Below are 22133 nucleotides of genomic sequence, written 5' to 3' on the forward strand. Positions count from 1 at the left end.
GCGAGAGACTTGTGCGAGTTTCTCGCATTGTGCTCGCAAGTGTGACCCCGACCATTGTGTGATGTAAACATAGCAAGGTTAAGTCTGCTAATCATTGGTGGGGCAGGGTTGCACAGATCAGTTTAATATTCTTTATACTGAAATTCTTTTTTTTCATCACTGTCATTTTCCCATATAGATAGTTGAATAAAGAAGAATAACTGTCACCATAAGAAATATATTTAATCTAAAAGTCTAATTTAAATATGTTTTATATTTTCTTGTTTGTCCACCTTTATATATATTTAAATAGTGTAATTTACTTAATGGATCATCGAGCACAATATTACTTGGTAATGTTAAAACGTAACGTGTTTTGTTGGATAAGCAAATGTAATTAAAAAAAGATCATGATTGCGCCAAAATAATGCCAGTATAAATAAACATTTTTTATTCAAAGGCCATTTCTGACTTTTTAAATAAAATGGCATTTACCTTTGACTTTTAACCAAATGAATTGTATTTTTATGTAAAACCATACACGTTGCATGAGTTAGATTTTGTAATGGTATAATAAATTTCAAAGCTAAAATCTAAGAATTCACATCACTGTAATATCAGACTTTCAAAAATTAAATCTGTTCTCTAAGTATAGTATTGATGACCTACCCATGGGATTGGTCATAAATATCAGATCAGTGATATTCAGCACTCTGATCAATCAGTTGCTATTAGCTCTGCTATCGGCCAGATGTAAACATTGAATAAATGGATGGATGGCACAGCTTTATTCCATATGAATCAGCTGCTGCCAAAAGCTGCTGATCAGTTTCTATTCTATGGAATCTCTGGACAGCTACTTACCCTGTTCCTATTGTTTGGTGGCATGCAAAGAACAAGCTTTTGCAGAAAGTTTTTTTCTAAATAATCCTCCTACCGTGTGTAGCATGGTGTATCTCCTTGTTCCACAGCACCGACAAGTCTCCACTGCCAATAATAAGATTTCATATAGTCATGTCTGCAATCTATACCACCTAATGAGACTCTTGTAATATTTCTTCTTGTCATTGCAAGTTGTACAGTACTTATTCGTAAATGTTTGATCATCTTGTGGAAATAAAGAAATATTTACTTCCTGTTCCCAAACTTGATCCATAGAAAAAAAACAATGGAGTACATGTCCATATTTAAACACGTTACAATTTTATTAAGTTTTATTAAGTCACAATTCACAACAATTAAATATATACAAATTAGTTCATACAAAAATAAGAACTATTTCAGACAGAGAGAAACCAGGTAGCACAGACCAAAACACGGTGTGGATCACAGCTGATGCCGTATACAAACGTAAGGTGCATAGTGCAAAAATGGACAGGCATGAGACCGGGGGTATAATTAAACCATATGAGAAAATCACTTAGCCCTGTACACAGGCTCCAAAAGTCATTAGATAAACAATCACTCACACCCCAGGTTCTTACCCATGTGCTGGCATCAAGGAGGATCCACATCGTAGCCCCAACGCGCGTTTCGCGTCGGCTTCGTCGGGGGGCAAACTTCCCAAACTTGTATAATGTTAAAATCTGGTCCTTTATACAGGAAAGTTAAATAGTAGGATAATTATGTGCATGGGTAGTGAGTAGGGATGAGAGAATGTGCTTGGTGACACTCAGATATCGCTGAAGTATCTGGGTGCTCGGATGTGCTCGTTCCTCGGCAAGCATTGGGGGGTGTTCGATTTACAACTGATGATGTAATATGGCCAGACAATCACAATAATGCCACCATGAAGCTGGTGACTATAATGATTGTCTGGCCGTATTACATCATCAGGGGTATAAAAGGACAGGCACTGCCACACTTGGCTCACTGAAGCCATTGCACAGCTTAGGTACAGTTCATATTGGAGGGAGAGATACTGGTGCTGATGCTGAATCATCATACTAACAGCCCTTCTAAGGGCTAATGTTGTATTTTGCTGTTTGTATCAGATAAATTGTGCATTTAGCCTAGGGACAGTTGCAGGAGCAGGGTGGTAGAATAAAGGCTCAGAGCTGGGCTGAGTGCTTAACCCCTTAATCCCATATGACGTACTATCCCGTCCAGGTGACCTGGGACTTAATTCCCATGGACGGGATAGTACGTCATATGCGATCGGCCGCGCTCACGGGGGGAGCGCGGCCGATCGCGGCCGGGTGTCAGCTGCCTATCGCAGCTGACATCCGGCACTATGTGCCAGGAGCGGTCACGGACCGCTCCCGGCACATTAACCCCCGGCACACCGCGATCAAAGATGATCGCGGTGTGCCGGCGGTGCAGGGAAGCATCGCGCAGGGAGGGGGCTCCCTGCGGGCTTCCCTGAGACGATCGGTACACGGTGATGTGCTCACCGTGTACCGAGCGTCTTCTCCCTGCAGTCCCCGGATCCAAAATGGCCGCCGGGCTGCATCCGGGTCCTGCAGGGAGCACTTCCGGGTCAGGATCAGGCTGCAGCTGCAGCTCTAATCCTGCCCGGCTGTATGTCAGATCACCGATCTGATAGAGTGCTGTGCACACTGTCAGATCGGTGATCTGTGATGTCCCCCCCTGGGACAAAGTGAAAAAGTAAAAAAAAAAATTTCCACACTTGTAAAAAAAAAAAAAAAAAAAAAATTCCTAAATAAAGCAGAAAAAAAAATATTATTCCCATAAATACATTTCTTTACATAAAAAAAAACAAAAAAACAATAAAAGTACACATATTTAGTATCGCCGCGTCCGTAACGACCCGACCTATAAAACTGGCCCACTAGTTAACCCCTTCAGTGAACACCGTAAGAAAAAAAAAAAAAAAACGAGCCAAAAAACAACGCTTTATTATCATAACGCTGAACAAAGAGTGGAATAACACGCGATCAAAAAGACGGATATAAATAACCATGTTACCTCTGAAAACGTCATCTTGTCCCGCAAAAAACGAGCCACCATATAGCATCATAACCAAAAAAATAAAAAAGTTATAGTCCTCTGAATAAAGCGATGCCAAAATAATTATTTTTTCTATAAAATAGCTTTTATCGTATAAAAGCGCCAAAACATAAAAAAAATGATATAAATGAGGTGTCGCTGTAATCGTACTGACCCGAAGAATAAAACTGCTTCATCAATTTTACCAAACGCGGAACGGTATAAACGCCTCCCCCAAAAGAAATTCATGAATAGCTGGTTTTTGGTCATTCTGCCTCACAAAAAAATCGGAATAAAAAGCGATCAAAAACTGTCACGTGTCCGAAAATGTAACCGATAAAAACGTCAACTCGTCCCGCAAAAAACAAGACCTCACATGACTCTGTGGACCAAAATATGGAAAAATTATAGGTCTCAAAATGTGGAGACGCAAAAACTTTTTTGCTATAAAAAGCGTCTTTTAGTGTGTGACGGCTGCCAATCATAAAAATCCGCTAAAAAACTCGCTATAAAAGTAAATCAAACCCCCCTTCATCACCCCCTTAGTTAGGCTAGGTTCACATTGCGTTAATGGGTTAACGCTAACGGACAGCGTTGCACGGCGAAAATGTCACAATTAACGCCGTGCAACGGGTCCGTTAGCACAACCATTGACAGCAATGTGATTTTCAGGTGTAGCGCATCGCTAGAGCGTGCCATTTTCGGCTCGCGCTAGCAAGGTGCCATTCTTTTGTGGCGCGCCTCAGACGCTGCTTGCAGCGTCCGCGGCGCGCCCGAGGTCCGATCCCCGATCTTCCAGAGCGGGGACGTTAACGCGACCACTAAACACGACACCTAAAAAGACATTGTGTTAGCGCAATCCGCTAGTGCTAAACGGATTTCCCTAACGCAATGTGAACCTAGCCTTAGGGAAAAATAATAAAATTAAAAAAAATGTATTTATTTCCATTTTCCGGTTAGGGTTAGGGTTAGGGCTAGGGTTGGGGCTAGGGTTAGGGTTTGGATTACATTTACGGTTGGGATTAGGGTTGGGATTAGAATTAGGGGTGTGTCTGGGTTAGGTGTGTGGTTAGGGTTACAGTTGGGATTAGGGTTAGTGGTGCGTTTGGATTAGGGTTTCATTTATAATTGGGGGGTTTCCACTGTTTAGACACATCAGGGGCTCTCCAAACGCGACATGGCGTCCGATCTCAATTCCAGCCAATTCTGCATTGAAAAAGTAAAACAGTGCTCCTTCACTTCCGAGCTCTCCCGTGCGCCCAAACAGGGGTTTACCCCAACATATGGGGTATCAGCGTACTCGAGACAAATTGGACAACAACTTTTTGGGTCCAAGTTCTCTTGTTATCCTTGGGAAAATAAAAATTTGGGGGGCTAAAAATCATTTTTGTGGGAAAAAAAAGGATTTTTATTTTCACGGCTCTGCGTTGTAAACTGTAGTGAAACACTTGGGGGTTCAAAGTTTTCACAACACATCTAGATAAGTTCCATGGGAGGTCTAGTTTCCAATATGGGGTCACTTGTGGGTGGTTTCTACTGTTTGGGTACATCAGGGGCTCTGCAAATGCAACATGACGCCTGCAGACCAATCCATCTAAGTCTGCATTCCAAATGGCGCTCCTTCCCTTCCGAGCTCTGCCATGAGCCCAAACAGTGGTTCCCCCCCACATATGGGGTATCAGCGTACTCAGGACAAATTGAACAACAACTTTTGGGGTCCAATTTATTCTGTTACCCTTGTAAAAATACAAAGCTGGGGGCTAAAAAATCATTTTTGTGAAAAAAAAAAAGAATTTTTATTTTCACGGGTCTGCGTTATAAACTGTAGTGAAACACTTAGGGGTTCAAAGTTCTCACAACACATCTAGATAAGTTCCATGGGAGGTCTAGTTTCTAATATGGGGTCACTTGTGGGGGGTTTGTACTGTTTGGGTACATCAGGGGCTCTGCAAATGCAACGTGACTCCTGCAGACCAATCCATCTAAGTCTGCATTCCAAATGGCGCTCCTTCCCTTCCGAGCTCTGCCATGCGCCCAAACAGTGGTTCCCCCCCACATATGGGGTATCAGCGTACTCAGGACAAATTGGACAACAACTTTTGGGGTCCAATTTATTATGTTACCCTTGTGAAAATACAAAACTGGGGGCTAAAAAATTTTTGCGAAAAAAAAATAAATTTATTTTAACGGCTCTGCGTTATAAACTGTAGTGAAACACTTGGGGGTTCAAAGCTCTCAAAACACATCTAGATAAGTTCCTTAGAGGGTCTAGTTTCCAAAATGGTGTCACTTGTGGGGGTTTTTAATGTTTAGGCACATCAGGGGCTCTCCAAACCAACATGGCGTCCCATCTTAATTCCAGTCAATTTTGCATTGAAAAGTCAAATGGCGCTCCTTCCCTTCCGAGCTCTGCTATGCACCCAAAAAGTGGTTTACCCCCACATATGGGGTATCGTCGCACTCAGGACAAATTGCACAACAACTTTTGTGGTCTAATTTCTTCTCTTACCCTTGGGAAAATAAAAAATTGGGGGCGAAAAGATCATTTTTGTGAAAAAATAAGATTTTTTATTTTTACGGCTCTGCATTATAAACTTCTGTGAAGCACTTGTTGGGTCAAAGTGCTCACCACACATCTAGATAAGTTCCTTAAGGGGTCTACTTTTCAAAATGGTGTCACTTGTGAGGGGTTCCAATGTTTAGGCACATCAGGGGCTCTCCAAACGCAACATGGCGTCCCATCTCAATTCCAGTCAATTTTGCATTGAAAAGTCAAATGGCGCTCCTTTCCTTCCGAGCTCTGCCATGCGCCCAAACAGTGGTTTACCCCCACATATGGGGTATCGTCGCACTCAGGACAAATTGCACAACAACTTTTGTGGTCTAATTTCTTCTCTTACCCTTGGGAAAATAAAAAATTGGTGGCGAAAAATTATTTTTGTGAAAAAATATGATTTTTTATTTTTACGGCTCTGCATTATAAACTTCTGTGAAGCACTTGTTGGGTCAAAGTGCTCACCACACCTCTAGATAAGTTCCTTAAGGGGTCTACTTTCCAAAATGGTGTCACTTGTGGGGATTTCAATGTTTAGGCACATCAGGGGCTCTCCAAACGCAACATGGCATCCCATCTCAATTCCAGTCAATTTTGCATTGAAAAGTAAAATGGCGCTCCTTCCCTTCCGAGCTCTGCCATACGCCCAAACAATGGTTTACACCCATATACGGGGTATCAGCGTACTCAGGACAAATTGGCCAACAATTTTTGAGGTTCAATTTCTTCTCTTACTCTTGGGAAAATAAAAAATTGGGGGCGAAAAGATCATTTTTGTGAAAAAATATGATTTTTTATTTTTACGGCTCTGCATTATAAACTTCTGTGAAGCAATTGGTGGGTCAAAGTGGTCACCACACATCTAGATAAGTTCCTTAGGGTGTCTACTTTCCAAAATGGTGTCACTTGTGGGGGGTTTCAATGTTTAGGCACATCAGTGGCTCTCCAAACGCAACATGGTGTCCCATCTCAATTCCTGTCAATTTTGCATTTAAAAGTCAAATGGCGCTCCTTCCCTTCCGAGCTCTGCCATGCGCCCAAACAGTGGTTTACCCCCACATATGGGGTATCAGCGTACTCAGTACAGATTGTACAACAATGTTTGGCATCCATTTTATCCTGTTACCCTTGGTAAAATAAAACAAATTGGAGCTGAAATAAATTTTGTGTGAAAAAAAGTTAAATATTCATTTTTATTTAAACATTCCAAAAATTCCTGTGAAACCCCTGAAGGGTTAATAAACTTCTTGAATGTGGTTTTGAGCACCTTGAGGGGTGCAGTTTTTAGAATGGTGTCACACTTGGGTATTTTCTATCATATAGACCCCTCAAAATGACATCAAATGAGATGTGGTCCCTAAAAAAAAATGGTGTTGTAAAAATGAGAAATTGCTGGTCAACTTTGAACCCTTATAACTCCCTAACAAAAAAAAATGTTGGTTCCAAAATTGTGCTGATGTAAAGGAGACATGTGGGAAATGTTACTTATTAAGTATTTTGCGTGACATATCTCTGTGATTTAAGGGCATAAAAATTTAAAGTTGGAAAATTGCGAAATTTTCAAAATTTTCGCCAAATTTCCGTTTTTTTCACAAATAAACGCAAGTTATATCGAATAAATGTTACTACTAAAATGAAGTACAATATGTCACGAGAAAACAATGTCAGAATCGCCAAGATCCGTTGAAGCGTTCCAGAGTTATAACCTCATAAAGGGACAGTGGTCAGAATTGTAAAAATTGGCCCGGTCATTAACGTGCAAACCACCCTCGGGGCTTAAGGGGTTAACAGTCTGTTGATAAATATATATGTGCTGTATGTGACCAGATTTTTATTTATCATTCATATAGTATTACGTGCTCTGGGGTAAATTTTGATGATACATTACCCTTCAAAAAGCATTGAAAATTGTATCTGGATTCAATTACTCATTGATATACTATTTTGTATTCTGGGGTTCATTGCGGTGGTATCAAACCCTCAAAAAGCATTGAAAAAGTTATCTGGATTCAATTCCTCATAAACAGTTGTGCTCAGAAGTTTACATACCCCAGCAGAATTTTTCTTGGCCTTTTTTCAGAGAATATGACTATGAAAATTGTACATTCACACTGAAGGCATCAAAACTATGAATTAACACATGTGGAATTATATACTTAACAAAAAAGTGTGAAACAACTGAAAATATGTCTTATATTCTAGGTTCTTCAAAGTAGCCACCTTTTGCTTAGATTACTGCTTTGCACACTCTTGGCTTTCTCTTGATGAGCTTCAAGAGGTAGTCACCAGAAATGGTCTTCCAACAGTCTTGAAGGAGTTCCCAGAGATGCTTAGCACTTGTTGGCCCTTTTGCCTTCACTCTGCGGTCCAGCTCACCCCAAACCATCTCCATTGGGTTCAGGTCTGGTGACTGTGTAGGCCAGGTCATCTGGCGTAGCACCCCATCACTCTCCTTCTTGGTCAAATAGCCCCTACACAGCCTGGAGGTGTGTTTGGGGTCATTGTCCTGTTGAAAAATAAATGATGGTCCAACTAAACGCAAACCGGATCGAGAATAGCATGCCGCTGCAAGATGCTGTGGTAGCCATGCTGGTTCAGTATGCCTTCAATTTTGAATAAATCCCCAAAAGTGTCACCAGCAATGCACCCCACACCATCACACCTCCTCCTCCATACTTCTCGGTGGGAATCAGGCATGTAGAGTCCATCCGTTCACCTTTTCTGTGTTGCACAAAGACACGGTGGTTGGAACAAAAGATCTCAAATTTGGACTCATCAGACCAAAGCACAGATTTCCAGTGGTCTAATGTCCATTCCTTGTGTTCTTTAGCCCAAACAAGTCTCTTCTGCTTGTTGCCTGTCCTTAGCAGTGGTTTCCTTGCAGCTATTTTACTATGAAGGCCTGCAGCACAAAGTCTCCTCTTAAGAGTTGTTGTAGAGATGTGTCTGCTGCTAGAACTCTGTGTGGCATTGACCTGGTCTCTAATCTGAGCTGCTGTTAACCTGCGATTTATGAGGTTGGTGACTCGGATAAACTTATCCTCAGAAGCAGAGGTGACTCTTGGTCTTCTTTTCCTGGGGCGGTCTTCATGTGAGCCAGTTATTTTGTAGCGCTTGATGGTTTTTGCAACTGCACTTGGGGACACTTTCAAAGTCTTCCCAATTTTTCAGACTGACTGACCTTCATTTCTTAAATTAATGATGGCCACTCGTTTTTCTTTACTTAGCTGCTTTTTTCTTGCCATAATACAAATTCTAACAGTCCATTCAGTAGGACTATCAGCTGTGTATCCACCAGACTTCTGCACAACACAACTGATGGTCCCAACCCCATTTATAAGGCAAGAAATCCCACTTATTAAACCTGACAGGGCACACCTGTGAAGTGAAAACCATTTCCGGTGACTACCTCTTGAAGCTCATCAAGAGAATGCCAAGAGTGTGCAAAGCAGTCATCAAAGCAAAAGGTGGCTACTTTGAAGAACCTAGAATAAATTATATAATTTCAGTTGTTTCACACTTTTTTGTTAAGTATATAATTCCACATGTGTTAATTCATAGTTTTGATGCCTTCAGTGTGAATGTACAATTTTCATAGTCATGAAAATACAGAAAAATCTTTAAATGAGATGGTGTGTCCAAACTTTTGGACTGTACTGTATATATATCTATATACATAGACTAGATGGTGGCCCGATTCTAACGCATCGGGTATTCTAGAATATGCATGTCCACGTAGTATATTGCCCAGTCACGTAGTATATTGCCCAGCGACGTAGTATATTGCCCAGCGACGTAGTATATTGCACAGCCCACGTAGTATATTGGCTAGTCACGTAGTATATTGCCCAGTCACATAGTATATTGCCCAGTCACGTAGTATATTGCCCAGCCACGTAGTATATTGCCCAGCCACGTAGTATTTTGCCCAGCCACGTAGCATATTGCCCAGTCACGTAGTATATTGCCCAGCGACGTAGTATATTGCCCAGCAACATAGTATATTGCACAGCCCACGTAGTATATTGGCCAGTCACGTAGTATATTGCCCAGTCACGTAGTATATTGCCCAGCCACGTAGTATATTGCCCAGCGACGGAGTATATTGCCCAGTCACGTATATAGCAGAGCCACGTAGTATATAGCAGAGCCACGTAGTATATTGTCCAGCACAGAGCCACGTAGTATAGAGACTTTAAAAAAAAATAAACATATACTCACCTATAGCCCGTTGAAGTCCTGCTATACTTACCATCTGCCGCCTTTTCCGCTCCTCGCCACGCTCCCTGGATCGCTCCATTGCAAGCGGCAGCTTGCGGTCCCAGGGCTGGTGTGAGCAGGACCTATGATGACGTCGCGGTCACATGACCGTGACGTCACGGCAGGTCCTTGTCGCACAGCAGCCCTGGGATGGGACCGGAAGCTGCCGCTTGCAATGGAGCAGTCCCGGGAGCGTGGCGAGGAGCAAGAAAGGCGGCGGAGGGTGAGTATAGTAGGTTTTTTTTTTTTATTATTTTTAACATGACATATTTTTACTATTGATGCTGCCTAGGCAGCATCAATAGTAAATAGTTGGGGACACACAGGGTTAATAGCAGCGGTAACGGAGTGCGTTACACCGCGGGCCGTTACCGCTGCCATTAACCCTGTGTGAGCGGAGGGGATTACGGAGCGGGCGCCGGGCAGTGAGTGCAGGGGAGTAGGGGAGGGACTAATCGGACCGTGACCATCGCTGATTGGTCGCGGCAGCCATGACAGGCAGCTGCCGAGACCAATCAGCGAACGAATAACCATGACAGAAGGACAGACAGACAGACAGACGGAAGTGACCCTTAGACAATTATGTACATAGATATATATACATATATTTACTAGATGGAGGCCTGATGCTATCGCATCGGGAGGGCGGTAATGTCACGATGTTGATTTGTCGTAGCTGTTGTAGTCGCACTTCTCTCTGGCTTTGTGTTTCAGCTTGTTGCTGTAGATGGTGTGCTCCTGCATCATGTGACAGTCTTCTTGCTGTTGCCAATGGACATTGTTCCTGAAGTAGCCTCTTGCGCGGTACCACCAGCGGAACACCATCGCACCACACACACACATACTGTATATGCCGTACGCACCACACACACACAAAGACACACTGTATGTGCCATATGCACCAAACACACACACACTGTATAGGCCATACGCACCACACACACACACTGCATAAGCCATACACAGCCTCTTGCGCGGTACCACCAGCGGAACACTGTTGCGAACACGCCGCCGCAGTGATCAGCCAAATGATTCACTGACCGCCGCAATCTTTGTACAGGAGGAGCGCATGCGCAGTTTTAGTGTGGCCGACGTTATCTGTCTGCACAAAGATGGTGGCGGTCTGATTTACTGCGCCGGCGCGAATTCCACTCAGGCGCAGTGAATCATTCGGCTGATCCCAGCGGCAGATGCGCGATGTGTCTACAGGCAGAGGAAGCTGGTCACATTAAAGAGGCTTTCCCATGAACAAAAGTTAATTTTAAAAATTGTCTGTGTCTGACCGTGTACAGAGCATACCACATCTCCTGGGCAGGGAAGGAAGCAAAAGACAATACTGACATTATAGCAGGGGATCACAGAGGATTCATTTGTGTGTTTGTGTGTGTGTGAGGTGCGTACGGTGTATACAGTGTGTGTGTGTGTGTGTGTGTGTGTGTGTGTGTGTGTGTGGTGCAATGGTGTTTTGCTGGTGGTACCGCGCAAGAGGCTGGTACTGACAGAAGTTTCCATATTTGGACACCCATCACTTGAGTGTCCCAATATAGAGGTCGGTGAACTTCCGCCACTCGGAATTCTGGGATCCGGACACATCTGGATGGAACAGGATGTGAAGACATTACAAGGTAAGTATATATTAAGATAATTACACTGCCTCCTCTCATCTTAATATTAGTTACCTTGTAATGTCTTCACATCCTATTCCATCCAGATGTATCCAGATCCCAGAATTCCAAGCGGCGGAAATTCACCGACCTCCATATTGGGACACCCAAGTGATGGGTGTCTCAATATGGAAACTGCTGGTGGTACCAGCCTCTTGCGCGGTACCACCAGCGGAACACCATCGCACCACACACACACATACTGTATATGCCGTACGCACCACACACACACAAAGACACACTGTATGTGCCATATGCACCAAACACACACACTGTATAGGCCATACGCACCACACACACACACTGCATAAGCCATACACAGCCTCTTGCGCGGTACCACCAGCGGAACACTGTTGCGAACACGCCGCCGCAGTGATCAGCCGAATGATTCGCTGACCGCCGCAATCTTTGTACAGGAGGAGCGCATGCGCAGTTTTAGTGTGGCCGACGTTATCTGTCTGCACAAAGATGGTGGCGGTCTGATTTACTGCGTCGGCGCAAATTCCACTGAGGCGCAGTGAATCATTCGGCTGATCCCAGCGGCAGATGCGCGATGTGTCTACAGGCAGAGGAAGCTGGTCACATTAAAGAGGCTTTCCCATGAACAAAAGTTAATTTTAAAAATTGTCTGTGTCTGACCGTGTACAGAGCATACCACATCTCCTGGGCAGGGAAGGAAGCAAAAGACAATACTGACATTATAGCAGGGGATCACAGAGGATTTCTTTTGTCAGGTAAAATATTTCACTGACTGTTTTTAAACAATATTTTACCTCACAAAATGTATCCTCTGTAATCAAAGCGCACAGGGGTGAGAGAGACAGAGCACAAGGGGGAGACAGCTCAAATGGGAGCGCATATGTGGGGAGGACACAGCACAGGAAAGAGAGAGACAGCAGACAAGGGGGATAGCACATGTGGTAGACAGGTCAAAGAAGAGAGCACAGACGGGAGAAGTCAGCACATGGGGAAAGAGAGAGTGGATAGGTGGGTGAGCACATGGGGGGGAGAGATTCTCAATGCTGCAAAGCCTGCCCCCATCTTGACATTATCGCCTATCGCATTGGGCCTCCATCTAGTTATGTATATTGCCTCCCCTTACCATATAATGCCTACTCTTGTTATGTACAGCACCTTTCCTTACATAACGGATTTTCTTGTTATTTATAATCCCCTGTGATTACCAAGATTCGCTGCAAAAATAAGAAAGCTGCATCAGTTTATGGAAGCCGATAATATAAAGACAAGAACTGTGAAAAACTTTAATCTTGGCAGGAGAACAGAAATTTATCTGAAGAATGGAAAGCTTTGCTTAACTGTATTTCTGCAAGGTGGTAAAAAGAGGCTGCTTTGAAGTTTAATTTAAGCATTTATTTGAACAGCTTTTTGAAGAGCTTAGAGGAACAATATTTTATAAGTATGGACAGTTCATTTTATATGTAATTAAACTCATGTGTTTGAAAGATGAACTAAAATTTATCTGACTATATGCAACTACTGAAAGACTTTAGAGGGAACTTGACAGCTGATACATGCTGCCCAATCCACGTGCAGTAGTTATCAGACACTGGCTGCATGATCTTAGCCATATGTGTTTAACCCTAAAACACCGCAGCGCTTCAGAGAAAAACATAGCTATTATTAGTTGCTGGGAATTGAGACACTTGGAGACTAGTCAGTGATATAGAAGGGTTAATAGTTTGCCTTTAAGTGCCTTTTGCCTTTAATTGTTAGAATTACTAGAATCTGTTGATGCAGTAGTCTGATGGCCTCCTTTCAAGGAGACCATACTTCTTATCAATGTATGTTCTCAATAGTCAGTCACAACATGCTCTGGGTACGTTAGAGAATAAAGGTCAGTATGACCCTGGGTGATGGTGTGGGCTACATGAATTGCATTAAGAGTTACATTTGTTGTAAATGGTATAAAATATTGCCTCTTGCTCTATTACTTCAGATAAAAGTGACTTGCTCACAGGATATGTGTGAGGTGTCTTTTTGTCTCCAAGCGCGCTTGTAAAATGACGGGTGTAACTCCACAATTTGGTCTCACTGGTGATCTGTCAGCTGACATTGGTCAGAACGAAAACAGCTACGACAGTTTTGGAGCCCAACGTGGGGCCGTGTATCCAGTCTATTCGGAATCCGTATGGGGGAGCTTTCTGAGAAATTGGACATGCAAAACACCAGCTGCAGCAAGGTGAGAAATATTATTCTTACAACCTGTTTTGCACTTACAATCTCTCATCTGGATCTCTCCATACCTCTGGGTAAAAGGCTGCGAGCATGGTTCAAAGAATCCACATCACCAGTGAGTTTTGTGTATGTTTTCTGTTTATGTCCGTATGAGAGGTGAATAATAGAGTTATAAGATGATAATTGTTATCTGTATTATTTGTCAGTATCCTAATTGGTTGTGTATTTGTTTAGTGTGTGTGTGAAGTACAGAGCTGCGATAGACTCTGTGCAGTGTTGTTATTTTGGTCATTTTGGATTGGCAGTACATTATATGAAGCTGTATTTTGTATTAGGGCCGTGGTTTTTGTTGTTTGGCCTTAAAGTGCTTTCAGAGTGTCAGTGGACACTGCTGCAGTTTTTGTTATATAGAGTTGTGTTATTTCCAAAGTGCAAAATAGGCAGGCTGTGTGAACCTTGTATGTATGTATGTCTATGAGAACTCTGAATGAGATGACAGGTGAGTAAATGAGTATAAGGGATAAATAGATAAATCCCTGATTGATGAGGGGTTCCATTAGGTGTGGTCCTCTGTATGTGACAGAAGACATTATTCAACGCAGTTTGAGCTGAATTAGGTGGAGTGATTGAGATAAGGGATTTTCTTCTTGTAAAAATCAACTGAAAAGTGAAAGGAAAAGAAACAACAATCCCTGAATGAGCATGTATGTATGAGTGATCATTACTTATCATTACTTATCTAACTGTTGTTGATTGTCTAGGATGAATGAGTTGTGGATATTTTTAATGTACATTTAATTTACATCTGAGATTCAGTGAAACCCGTGTTATATATATGGTTTGACATTGGATAGGTTTCTATATGTGTTTTGGCCGGACGTGGTCAGAATCAGCTTATTCAAGTTGTGCAGTGATCTGCCTGTATAGAGAAACTGTTTTTAATTCCGAGAGGATGAATGTTTTGTAGAGATTAAGTCTGAAAACTGCTGCATTCTGTTTCTGTGTGTGAGACAAGCTCTTATCTATGTTTATACCTGATGGGAGGGGCGAACCCCTGCGCAAATTGTTTTTGATTTCTCCTCTGTGCTGCGGGCCAGAGGAAGGGGGGCCATGCAGCTGCGCTGAAGAATATGGAGCTGTGCATATTCTGTCCTTGGTTCAGTATGCGCTGAGAGATTTGTGTTTAAAGCAATAGTACTGTATGTATTGAAGTAGAAAGAAATATCGTAAGTTCAAGTTGGAATTTGAAAGTGAAAGAATTGTGCCTATTTTAGAGGAAACTTGTAAGTGATTGAAAGATTGGTAAAAGATTCACCTGCTTCAAGTTGAGTGATTGATATATAGCAAATTGAGGATCAACTGAGGAGGTAGCCAACTGCACGGCTGATGTAGTAGGTGGTGTAACCTGCTACAGTCAGCCTACGGCAAATAGGTGGTGTAACCTTGCCGTTCCATGGAGCTGTGCTAGCCAGCTGATCTACCGGGTGGTAGGTGGTTTAACCTGCCCGCTAGAATCCTTTAGGTCTACCGGGTGGTAGGTGGTGTAACCTGCCCGCTAAACCTTGACACTCGCTCTGACTTGTCACGTGTTGCAACCCTGGTTTAAGGCAAGGCACACTAAAAAGGGCATTTTTAGAGCTGAGTTGTCTGAGCGGATAAGTTGAAGCCATGGGCAACTTATTCTGTGTGCAGTCAGGGCCCCCAATGGGATCCAAAAACCGCTGTACAGATTGGAAAAAGGAAGCAGTGAAAGATGTGAGACCAATATTGAAACAGGCAAAAATGCCAGTGAGTGGATGGATGTTTGGATGTTCAAAAAGGCACAGACAAAGGAGGAAAATAGCATGTGAATAAATGGCATCTGAGAGAGTGCAGCAGGACGGAAGTAAGGTGTATTATGAATATTTTGATGCTCAAAAGTCCGACTATGACCGACACATTACTGCTACGGTCATACCTTTGTATAACCAGAGACCAAGACAAGACAGATGGACTTGTAAACATTGCAGTCAGACAAACCCAGACTGGAGAAATACTTGTATGATCTGTGCTGCAACCCAACCTAAGTGAATTACACTGAATCTTGTCCAGACAAGATCACATGTAGTGACATAAGAAGCTGACACAGGATTGTGGTTAGTGGGTAGTGGGGACATTAACTTTTGGGAGTAAGCTGACAGTAATCCTTTTGGGAAGGAGCTGTAGACCAGCATGTCATGTCACCCCCAACCGGTCATCTAGTCACCCCCACCACCAGAGAACCAACCACATCAGGTAGTGTAAGACAGATACAGGAGTATTATCCCTGGAAGCCCTCTGACTAGCTAGCTTCGCTAAAATAATTGGCTGACCCTGAGAACAAACCTTTCCCATTTAACAGACAAAGACAATATGATGGACGTATAAGTGCACCTGAGCAGACCTAGAGAGTTGGTGAGCACAAAAGCAGGTGACGTACTAGGATGCAAATTAAGACTTTTACAGATGTGGCAAAAGGAGAGAGTGTAGAGATGTACTCTGGACGGTTACAGCTGAAATGGGCAGACATGGAGTACAGTCCAGTAAACCCACTCAATGTTAAAATATTGGTAAATACATTCATTGACGGCTTACGAGACGCAGTACAGACAGCCAGACCTAAATGGAGAAATGTAGATCCAAAGACCTCCTGAAGGTTGCTCAGGAGTTGAAGAAACTAGGACAATAAGACGACGTGTCATGTATGCTGGAGCACAAGGAAAACAGTAGAGACATAGTAAGGGACCTAAGGACTTAGAAACAGTGAAGTGCTGGAATTGTGGAGAAAATGGACACTCAGACCAATCTTCCACCTTCTTCACCTTCAGACTTGGAAACTGACAACCCAGTGACAAATGTGTGCCCTGTTCTTGTCCCCTCCGGACCTGGTCCTGCCTTGATGACCACCATACCAATGCTGGGAGGGAAATAGACAGAATTCTTAACTGACACTGTTGCAGCCGGAACTGTGGTACACAAAGACTTGATACTGCCAGACATGATTACTGACGAGACTGTGGAATACGTGAGGGTAGAGGGACAAGCGACTGAAGCCCCTATGACTAAACAAGAAAAGACTAGAGTCTCGAGACAGCCAAGAGGTGCTTACAAACTTATTGTTAGTGACAATACCCCTATGAATTTGCTGGGAGCAGAGTTGAGTGCTGTCTAGGCCACTATACAGTACTCTCCTGAGGGTATAACAGTCACAAGTCCCCTTTCATATAAACACTTGTGGCAGAGGGACGACAGGGTCTTCCACGTGCACATTATACCACAGGTAAATCATGCCCTATTATAGTTACACTTAATTCCATTAATTTAGCAGTTTAGTAGTTTCCTTACACAAGATGGTATAGTTACCGTGGTGTATTTCTAGGTTGTCTTCATATGATATATAGTTTTTTAGCCATTCATTATATTGGCTCAAACCATAGTCACTGTTTATTTGTCTTTTCCACTTCCTATACCTTATCGCAAGCAACTGGTATTGATATTTGGCATTTTTCAAATCCCTTCTTTTTGTATTTGGAACTGTTAGTTATGGATTTATATAGGGCTGCTACTTTCTTAGAAGAAGCTTGTGCTTTGCTGTGGCCTATGGCATTGTGCTCCCCCGTTTTATGACTCAGTATCTTTCGTAATTATATATATAATTTTCTTTTGGTAACATTTTGTGAATCAAATTTAATTTTTTTAAGGGGTACTCTACCCAATCAAATACGGGTATAAATATTTGGACATTAATGTGTGACTTATATAAACACTTAATAATATTGCAAAAATGGTGTATATGGCAAGAGTAGTGAAAGTAACACCTGACACCAGAATGTCTGAGGACAGGGAAAAGAGTCAGGTACCAGACACTGTTTGGGCAAGGGGAAAATCTGATATGGGTCGGCTGCCCATTCCCCCTGTCATGATAAATCAAGAGAAGGAATCACTCCTCTTTGGTTAAGGCAATACCCCTTAAGTCTAGTCAAATCAATGGCCCTGAGCAGGGATATTAAAGAGTATGTTAAGGCAGGGGTTCTAGTGCAGAGATATTCCCCCTGCAACACCCTTTTGTATCCCAGTAAGAAAAAAAGGACCCAAGGGTTCCCCTAGTGCTTACAGAATAGTTCATGACTTAAGGGCTATTAATGAGGTTACAGAGAGTATGACCTTAATTAACATAGTAACATAGTAACATAGTTAGTAAGGCCGAAAAAAGACATTTGTCCATCCAGTTCAGCCTATATTCCATCATAATAATTGTTCCTAACCCACACACCTTACTGTTACAAATCCCAGCGACATCAAAATGTTTCACAGTTATTGATTTGGCAAATGCATTCTTCTCTGTCCCACTGCACTCTGACTGACAGTATCTTTTTTTTCTTTCACTCACGAAGGTAAACAATACTGTTGGACGGTCCTCCCACAAAGGGGGAAAGAACTCCCCAACCATCTATTCAACAGCGATGGCAGGGATTCTTGAGCAGTGGCAACCACCTCATCCACAGATTGTACTATTACAGTACGTGGATGACCTCTTGCTCTGCTGCCCGGACCAGATGTCCTGCAAGGAAGCTACAGTTTCCTTGCTGTGTTTTTTGGCAGAAAAGGGTTGCAGAGTCTCACGTGATTGCAAACAAAAGGTGCCATTTTTAGGACATTGTATTGCTGAAGGTACAAGACACCTGACTGAAGACAGAAAACAGGCAATACAAATCTCCCTTTACCCCGGTCACACCAGCATCTACGCACTTTTCTAGGTTTGGTGACCTACTGTAGGCCTTGGATAAGGTCTGCTTCACAAATGATGCACCCACTCTATGACTGTTTGCCATCAGACCCCTACAATCTCACTCAAGAAGCAATTGACTCCTTCCACTCTCTCAATCTGCTCATTGTGTCAGACATTCCAAACTATGATCAGCCATTTTTCTTATTTTTCACAGAGCAGGGTGGACATGCTAACGCAGTACTGACACAACAACATGGAAGGAAACAGAGACCGATAGCTTATTACTTAGCACAATTAGACCCCGTGATTAGAGGGTCTTCTACGTGTGTCCGTGCTGTAAGAGCTGCTGTATTACTGAAAGGCATGTGAGATCACACTGACTTTTTCTTTTTGACAATTTGTTCCTCACATGACATTAATGCCATACTCGTACAAGTTCAACAAAAACACCTGTCTATGGCGAGACAGATCAGACTTGAATGTGCTCTAATACTAATTCCTGAATACGTCACCCTCAAAAGACATAATGTTCTGAATCCAGCCACTCATCTGCCTGTGGATTCAGAAAAGGGGAATTGGTGACAGCATTGGCAGGTGGGAAAGAGAACATGACATGATGTTGACATGACGCACGAACATGACTGCATAGGAACTGATGAGTCAGGAGACAGTGGGTTTTACATATGTTCGTGGGAAGAAAAAAACCTGTTCCTAATGCATATTTTGAGGTTTTTTATTTTTGTAGATGGCTCCAGATACCACCAGAATGGGCGACTCTACATTGGATATGCAGTAGTATCCTCACATGAGGTAATCCGAGCTGAACCACTCGCTCCTCACATGTCGGTGCAGGAGGCAGAGTTGAAGGCACTCACTGAGGCGCGTAGAGCTGCTGCAGGTAAAGTCGCTAACAGTTACACAGTTTCGAATTGTGCATGAGGAATATCCCATGATTATTGCCCTATCTGGAGAAGCCGGTAAGCCCATTAAAAATGCAGAGCTGGTGAAACTATTAGTTGAGGCATTGACGTTATCAATCCAGGTTGGCAAAGTAAAAGCACACACGGACGGTGACTCTGTGGAGGTAGAGGGCAACAAAAGGGCGGACGAGGCTGCTAAAGTAGCAGCAAGACGGCCTAGGGAGCAGTGGACGGTGGCGGGGAGTCAGCGTATTCCAGCCACACTGAGCCTAGATGTCCTGAAATCCCTCCAGCTGCCCAAACAGAGAAGGAACACTGGGAGAATGGGAGTTGAGCTGAACTCAGAAAGAGTATGGGAGAATAAGGATAAATCGTATATACCAAGATCCCTGCTCCCAATCACGGCGCAAGCAACACAAGATGCCTTCTGGATCGCTCCTGGTTTCAGTTACGGAGCCGCAAAGCTCGTACAGTCATGCTTCATCTGTGCACAGCACAACCCAGGAAAAACAGTAAAAATCCCTAAGAAAGCGACACCCAGGTCTCTCTACCCGTTTCAGAGACTGCAGACTGGCTACATACAGCTACCCAAGGTAGTAGTGTGTGGAAAATGTCCTAGTATGTGTAGATCTCTTCTCTGGTTGGCCGGAAGCCTATCTGGTAAAATGTGCAAATACTAAAGTGACTGCAGACAAACTGATGAAAGAACTGATCTGCAGGTATGGTGTCCTAGAAACCATAGAGAGCGATAGGGGTACACACTTCACGGGAGAAATAATGAGGGAAGTCATGCAGGTCCTGGGAGTACAGCAAGCATATCATGCACCATATAGACCACAAAGTAGTGGGAAAGTGGAGAGACTAAACGGGACACTTAAACTGGAAAATCAAAGGCCACGGCAGACACAGGAAAGAGCGGGGTAGAGTGCTTGTCTCTTGCACTCATGTCAGTCAGACACACTCCAAATAGAAAGACAGGCTTGTGTCCTTTTGAAGTCCTGTTTAGTAGTTTGCCAAAGGCTGGTCTGTACTTCCCACAGGTGCTACAAAGGCAACACGGTGCTATGACAGCCCATGTCCAAGCCTTACAGAAAATACTTAATGTGGTGCATAAACATGTGTTTTCATCCATTCCAGATCCTAATGCCAGTGCAGACGTACATCAGCTGAAACCAGGTGATTGGGTGGTCATACACAGACACGTGAGAAGGAGCCTAGACCCACGGTTTGACAGCCCATTCTAAAGTCCAGCTGACCACATTCACCTCAGGGAAACTTGAGGGAAAGCCCACCTGGATCCATGCCAGTCACTGCAAAAAGATCTTTTCACCAGCAGAATGACTGTTCTCTTATTCACCTTGCTGGCAGTGGTAGGATGTTTGCACCTTACAGAGACACTGGATAAACAACCTTATTCAACATCTTGCTTTTCTTATAAAAGACGCGGAAGGACAAAAACTGCTGGACTGTTGGATCTGCATACACAGCCCAGTATATGCAAGGACTATGCTGTACTTAGCCTTTACCCCAGGAGCCAAGGAAGGTATTAACACCACACCGCATATACAATGAGACTTGGACTCAGATTTTCTTGGTTCCTTAAGGCTCTTAATGAGACTAATACAATATAGAGACTCCTTTTTAAATCCAGCCAATTGGCTTAGCGGCCTAGCGGGATGGATTATTTTTGGTATTTTACAGACTTGTATGCAAATTTTGTTGCTTTGCTTATTGTTTTATGTAGCCGTAAAAGCACTAATGTATATATTACCTAAGCTATGGAATAATGTAGGTGTAGAAAAAAATCTAAGGCTGAACCTTCTGTAGTGTATCATAGGCCCCGTGTAGCCACTGCTGACGGAGGAGGTGAGTGTCCACACTGAGGGTGGATCGGCGAAGCAGGTAGGAAGTCCCCTTGTGGGTACTAGACCCATGAGACAGTAGCTCCTTTGTGGACATCAGCTGACCCCATAGCAGAGGTTATACCATTTACAAAAGGGGGAAATTGATATAGAAGGTTTAATAGTTTGCCTTTAAGTGCCTTTTGCCTTTAATTGTTAGAATTACTAGAATCTGTTGACGCAGTAGTCTGATGGCCTCCTTTCAAGGAGACCATACTTCTTATCAATGTATGTTCTCAATAGTCAGTCACAACATGCTCTGGGTACGTTAGAGAATAAAGGTCAGTATGACCCTGGGTGATGGTGTGGGCTACATGAATTGCATTAAGAGTTACATTTGTTGTAAATGGTATAAAATATTGCCTCTTGCTCTATTACTTCAGATAAAAGTGACTTGCTCACAGGATATGTGTGAGGTGTCTTTTTGTCTCCAAGCGCGCTTGTAAAATGACGGGCGTAACTCCACAATTTGGTCTCACTGGTGATCTGTCAGCTGACATTGGTCAGAACGAAAAAAGCTACGACATCAGTTTCTTTGATCTCCCTTTGATTGACAGGTCTGTCCCTATATACAAACACAAATAGAGACCTATCACTTCATAGGGAGCAAGTAGGGAGAAGCAGAGAGGGATCCATCTGTCTGACTACTTTCCTGTTTAGCGTTTAAACTGTTTTCCTCTGAAACGCTGCAGCATTTCAGAGATAAAACACGTGTGGCTGAACTCATGCATTCCTCTTTATCCAATGCATGTTGTACCACTTGGTTCCTTCTCTTATGGTCAATAGTAATTTCCACACTCTCTTTGGACTCCTAGAGAGCCCAGTGTTCTCATCCCTTCATATACTGGTACAAGTGGATATTCTGAATTTAGTCTGGAGGCTCTTGTAAGAATTTCAATTGACTTGTGCATTTTAGGGGTATAAGTATGAAACTTGGCAGATATGTTTTATGAAGGTGACTGA

At 43.0% G+C, this 22133-nt stretch overlaps 1 long non-coding RNA gene across 2 annotated transcripts in view; it reads left to right on the forward strand.

Moving 5' to 3' along the window:
• Positions 1-21581, forward strand: part of LOC138665732 (uncharacterized) — a 199394-nt gene extending 177813 nt beyond the window's left edge. For both annotated transcript variants that reach the window (XR_011318511.1, XR_011318512.1), the window contains one exon: positions 20407-21581. This is a non-coding gene — a long non-coding RNA (uncharacterized lncRNA). The remainder of the gene's footprint in view (positions 1-20406) is intronic.
• Positions 21582-22133: the final 552 nt, after the last annotated feature.

Source organism: Ranitomeya imitator, chromosome 2 (genome assembly GCF_032444005.1).
Source record: "Ranitomeya imitator isolate aRanImi1 chromosome 2, aRanImi1.pri, whole genome shotgun sequence".
Taxonomy (NCBI): Eukaryota; Metazoa; Chordata; class Amphibia; order Anura; family Dendrobatidae; genus Ranitomeya; species Ranitomeya imitator.